We start from the raw sequence: 6,364 nt of genomic DNA, 5'->3' as shown, positions 1-6,364 counted from the left end.
CTTCTTGTAGCTTGGGGGAGAGAAATTTGGATATATTAAGCGCCCAGTTCCACTTTTTTTCTCTTTGGGAGACAGCCTGCCTGTACTGTGCTCCTTACTCCTGATATCAGAGGCCTGCCTGCGTTTTTCAGTGTCGTCAAAGACTGAGTGATAAAGTTGGCTTCAACCTGGGATGTGTAAGTGTTATCCTCTGAAGCCTTTATTGGTCATGCAGGTGCCATTTTTATCTGTGTGATGACTCCGTTCACACACACTTGGTTTTAACTTTGGTCAAAAAGGCATTCATTATTGGAACTCACAAACCTATAAAAGACCAGTTGGACTGCAAGGATATCTGAATATGAAGGGGAAGAGAATTTAGGTAAGTTTAGCAGATATGGAAAAACCATGGTAGTAAGTGATAATTGTGCTAGACCTGATGTTCTTTCTTGTATAAGTGTCCAGAAAGGTTTTAACTTTTGAATCCTTAGAGCTTTTAAGACTTTAGCAGCTCCAATAATAAAGAATAGGTGATTATCATCAAACTGTTCAACCCTCTTGCTCAGGATATATCGAGAAGAGCCCTGAATTTAAACCCAAGAAACATTGATTGTCTCTGCATGTTCTACCTGTTCTAGCATGTAATAAGGCTTTCCCGAAGTCTCCACTTCTCTGTTTTTTCAGGCTTGCTTATTCCCTGCAGAACTATAGTCTGTATGACCATGGACTGTGTATGTAAGACAAAACAGAAAAAGTTTCTGTGTTTCTCATTGTGCTAATGACAGTGTGAGCCATGGGCCTGATTCCTAAACATGCATCCGGATTCATGTGTGACATGAGACACACAATCACAGCACAGTGCTCCAGTGTTTATTTCAAAGTAGATAAACATTGTAAAAAACTCAAAGTGAAAGGTTTAAGTTTCCCCCAGTTTTTCTACACTTTCAGTCCTCTTCCCATTGGTAGTTACCATTCAATTTGCTGTGCGTTCCCTGTGGGCTGTCTGTATACACACATACCTAGATACATATGGATCTGTAACTGTTCGGAAGGTTTATTTTTTTCTATCAACAGTAAGCTTTGGAGATCTCCATGTTTCCTTTTCAGTAAGTACCCAATGGTTTTCTATAGAAATAGAAATCATAGTCTCAGGTCAGAACTTCAAGGAAAGTGTATGTTTTCCCTTGTCCTTATTTGTCAGTATTTCTAACAAGTGTATCTCTGCTTCAGACAGAATTTACTACCTCTTGAGGAAGCTTACCCACTTTGAGGCAGTTTGGGTTGGTAGAATGGCAGACGGCAAAGTAGAATTTGGGGATTATTTTACAGGTGTAAGAAAATAGGGAGATATGAAGTTAGGGGTAAGTTTGGCACATGTAAAGGCACACAGGTGCAAAAGAACAGGCACTGCCAGAGAATAGGGAAATGCCTGTTAATGAAAAGCATATTATACCATTTCTCAGAGACTCAGACATTCTAACCCAGTTAGAAAGCAGATGACAAAGTGGTTTAGCTCCAAGTATGTCATTTTAAAAAAATTTTTTAGCTTAAGTTACAAACCAGTTTGGTGTTGAGTGTTAAGTAGGATTACAGTATGCACAGTTGGAGAATGCAGTTACCAGAAGTATGCTGTAGTCAGAAGGAGAAACAACAAAGATACAAGTACATAAAGTTTTAGGGGGAAATGTCTGTAATTGTAGGGTCACGAAGAAAATGGAGAGCAAGGTTGCAAAGACAGACTGCGGATGAGGTTTGACAGGACACAAAAACATGGGCTCCGCTTTCTAGAATATGTACCTGTGGTTTGGATATTAGTTTGGATGCCGAACGTCTCCAGAAGGCCCCTGCTGAAGGTGTGATCCCTACAGCAGGACTAACAAGAAGTACTGGAAGTTTACGAGGTAGGGGCTAGTGGGGAGTCCTTAGGTTCTTGGGGAGTGTGGCCTCAGGAAGTAGTTCTGGGAGGGTTATTTTAGAAGCCTGGGTTTGTGCTGACTCCCTCCTCCTAGCTTTCCTCTTTGCATTTTGTTTTTGCTGTAGGGCCTTTATTAAAGCCTGCGTCATGCCATTTGTACTGTTAACCACCAACTAACCCTCTCTTTACTTCTTAAATAGCTTATTTCAAGTGTTTTGTTGCAGTGATAAAAGCTGACTTAGTAAAGGATTTTTTTTTTTAGTATTTAAATACAATTTATATTTCAAGTATATTACAGTGTAGAATATATAAATTTCAAAAGAGGACAGAACTAAATCAGAGACAATACAATTGGATCTGATGTAAAAGGATGACTAACGTGACCTTTTGGGGTACTGGTAATGTTTAACTTCATGATTTATGTTCATTTTATCTTTGAGATTAATTCCATTTATTTAAAAGGTGAAGCTACACTGAGACTGAGAGAGAGATTTTCGATCTGCTAGTTCACACTCCAAGTGGCTGCAATGGCTGGGCTGGGCAAACTCAAGTAGGACACCAAGCTGCTCTGGGCCTCCCACATCGATGCAGGGGCTCTAGCACTTGGGCCATCTTCCACTGCTTTCCCAGGCCATTGAACACTGCTGAGTACCTTTAAGTGGAACGTTAAATGAACATAACTATTACACAGAATAAAGGAGTGACAGAGCTAATTTCCATCCAAAAGTGGTTTGGGAAGGCAATCTGATTGGATGTCATGCTAAATTCACAGTAACACTGATTTTTTTTTTTTATTACAAAGTCAGATATACAGAGAGGAGGAGAGACAGAGAAGATCTTCCTTCCGATGATTCACTCCCCAAGTGAGCCGCAACGGGCCGGTGCTGTGCCTATCCGAAGCTGGGAACCTGGAACCTCTTCCAGGTCTCCCAAACGGGTGCAGTGTCCCAATGCATTGGGCCGTCCTCGACTGCTTTCCCAGGCCACAAGCAGGGAGCTGGATGGGAAGTGGAGCTGCTGGGATAAGAACCGGCGCCCATATGGGATCCCGGGGCTTTCAAGGCGAGGACTTGAGCCGCTAGGCCACGCCGCCGGGCCCAACACTGATGTTTTCATTACTTATATTCTAACCCTGTCTTCAATGGAGGGAATTTCAGACTAGAAAATGGCTCAAATCTTTTAGTTTTAAATGACTAGCTGTTTTGTGCCACTGAGGATGTCGGGAATATAGGATAGGAACGGAGGAAGCCCCACATGGCTTTCAGTAGTTCACTGCTGCTTTCCATCCTATCTGTTCTGGCTTTAATTTCTCAGGACTGTTCACATTCCTATTGAAACGTTCAGTGGTTCCTATTTCTCTACATTCTTGCCAAAACCATTTCCTTTCCTTGCCTTTTTTTTTTTTTGAGTTTTAGTCACTAAAATTAGTAACTTTGATGTGCATTCCTCTAATAGCTGATACTGAGCACCTTTTTATGTGGATTTGACATTTGTGTTAAAAAAATTTAACTCTTCTGTGTAAATATGACTTTCCAATAAAAATAAAAAAATTTTAACAACTTTGCTATGAGAATGTATATCATTTTAGAGAAATACCTATTCACGTGCTTTTGTCCATTTTTAAGTTGGGATGTATCTGCTGTTGAATTGTGAGTTCTTTGTGTTTTTGGGATACTAGGCTCTTATCAGATTTATGATTTGCAGATACTTGTGTTTTGTAGGCCTATTTTTTTAAACTTCATTGGCTATAAAGATGTGGTTTTAAACTTAGAAGACATTCAGCTTATTTTTTACTTTTTATTTTGGTTGCTTGTATTGTCATATCTAAAAACCCATTGCTAACCGGATTATGAAGATCTACCCCTTTCAGAATATTTATTAGAGTTTGTCCGTTTGTGTTCCCAGCATTGATCCATTTTGCTGAAGTTTTATCTTGTGTGTTGATATGTTGTGCAGCAATGTCTGGAAAACACTGTTCTCATTGAGTACGTTTATCACTGTGAATCTCAGTTGGCCGTAGATAAGAACTTATTTCTGGGTGCTCAGTTCTGTTCTTATCTTTGTTTATTCTGTGTTAGATCACAGTTGTGATTACTGCAGCCTCAGTACCCAGGGTTGGGAAACAGCTACCTGATGTCATCCCAGCATCTCCAGTGTGCAGCATGCTCCAAAGGTTCTGTGCTCACCTGCAGGGACTGCGTCCTGACAAAGGAGTTCCCCAGGCTCTTCTACCAGTTCTCCTCCCAGTGGCAGATCTTGTGCACACTGGTGGGTCCTTGGCCTATTCCAGTTCTTACCGTTGAGTTCTACAGTCAAGTCACACCTGGTCCACATCCAGACACCTCTCGTGTGGTTCAGCGGGAGCTGAGACCCAGCCAAGCCTGTTCTATAGTCACCCTGGCTCTCATGAGCACCAGTGGGTGCTGAAGTCTAGCCCAGTCTCGCACACCCCAGACCCAGTCCACACGCATGCTGAAAGATACTGCAGCCATGTCCAACCCAGATTGCTGCCCCCCATTCTGGCTCTCACACTCAGCAGTGGGAACCACAGCCCAGTCGAGATGTTCCCTTAGCTCCCCAACCAGGCTTGTTCCCAGCCACAGATCTTGTATATGCCAGTGCTTACTCTGACCCAGCTCAGCATAGCCCATCCCCCATCTTGGCCTTTGCTATCAGATACTGCAGCTTGGCTTGGCTGGCCCCACTCTCAGTCCCAACTCTCCCTGGTGGGTGCTGCAGTCTAACTCTGTCCAGTCTACTCCCATCCCTGGTTCATTCATGCTGGTAGGTGTGATAACCTAGCCCAGCATGACCTGCACTCCAGCCTGGTTTCTGCACATGCCAGGGGCTAATGCTGACCTGGCCCTTTTTGGTCCACCTCCCCCTCCAGGTGCAACACACATACAACAAGTGGACCTGCCTGGCCTGGCCTCAATCACATGCTCACCAGTGGGAGTGACAGCCCACCAAGGGAATTTCCCAAGTTCCCCCACTAGGCCCACTCCCAGACCCACACCTCACCTATGCCGCAATGCTGGCCCCATCTTGTAAATTCTTAAATTGTGATAATATGAGTCTTCCACCTACCCTTCTTGTTTTTCAGAATTGTTTTGAGTATTTGGGGCTCCCTGCCATTCCATATGAACTTGAGGATAGAGCTTTTAGGACTTTGGTAAGGACTGCACTGACTGTAGATTGCTCTGGGTTATATTGCCATCTGGACAATGTTAAGTCTTACAGTGAAAACACTTTTCCCATTTATTAGGGCTTTATTTTTCAACAATGTTTTACAGCTTCCAGTGTACAAAGCTTTAATGTCTTTGGTTATGCATCTTCCTATGTGTTTCATTCCTTTGGATACTATTGTAAATGGGATAATTTTAATATTCTTTTTGGATTATTAATTGCTTTTATCTTTCTTTAGAGATTTATAATTTTATTGGCAAGAATTAAGAGAGTAAGGGAGAAACAGAGATCCTCTAGCCACTGATTTACTCCTAAATGGCTGCCAGAGCCAGCTGGGCAGATCCAGAGGCAGGTGCTTTGTCGAGGTGCAGGGCTCAGAGGATCAGGGACTGTGGGGGCATCCTCCACTGCTTTCCCAGGCACCAGCAGGGATCTGGAGCAGCAGTGCAGCAGCTGGGACACAAACCGGCACTTCTTGGGATGCCAGCACCAGAGGTGGAGGATCAGCCCATTATGCCGCTGCGCTGACCTCTGCTGATTTTTGTATACTTACTGTACTTCGTAACTTTACTAAATCAGCTCTTATAGCATTCTTAGGGATTTTTTGGAATTTGTGTATTTGGGTTCTGGCATATACTAGCAGAGACAACTTCCTTTTTCTAATTTGAGTTCCTTTTTTCGTCCTTACCTAATTGCTCTCCATGGAACTTGTAGTACATAGTCAAAGAGGGTTCCTTGTCTTATGACTGATCTTCAGTGGAAATCATTGAGTTTTTAATCAACAAGTACGAGTGCTGTGGTATTTTTCCCTTGGTAAATTCCACTTGGGAGATTACCAGTTTTAAGTAGTTTTTCGGAGGAGTCGGAAAAAAATTTTCCCCTGTATCAAATGATGCGATCATATGTTTGCAAATATGGGATGTTATATTTTTTAAATGAAGCATATCCCCAATTTATTTATTTGAAAAGCAGATTTACAGAGAAAGGGAAGACAAAGGGGGAAGAGGTTTCCCATCTACGGGTTCACTCCCAAAATTGCTGCAGTGGCCAGAGCTGGACACATCTGAACCGAGAAGGTAGGAGCTTCTTCCAGGTCACTCACATGGGTGCAGGGATCCAAAGGACTTGAGCCATCATCTGCTGCTGTCCCAGGCCATACACAGGGAGCTGGACAGAAGTGGAACAGCTGGGATGTAAACTAGCACCAATATGGGATGCTGGACCTGCAGATGGAGGCTTAGCCTATTATGCCACGGCACCAGCCCCCTTATATTAATTTTGTTA

The sequence above is a fragment of the Ochotona princeps genome, chromosome 4 (assembly GCF_030435755.1).
Source record: "Ochotona princeps isolate mOchPri1 chromosome 4, mOchPri1.hap1, whole genome shotgun sequence".
Lineage (NCBI taxonomy): Eukaryota > Metazoa > Chordata > Mammalia > Lagomorpha > Ochotonidae > Ochotona > Ochotona princeps.
Note: the sequence above shows the minus strand (reverse complement) of the source record.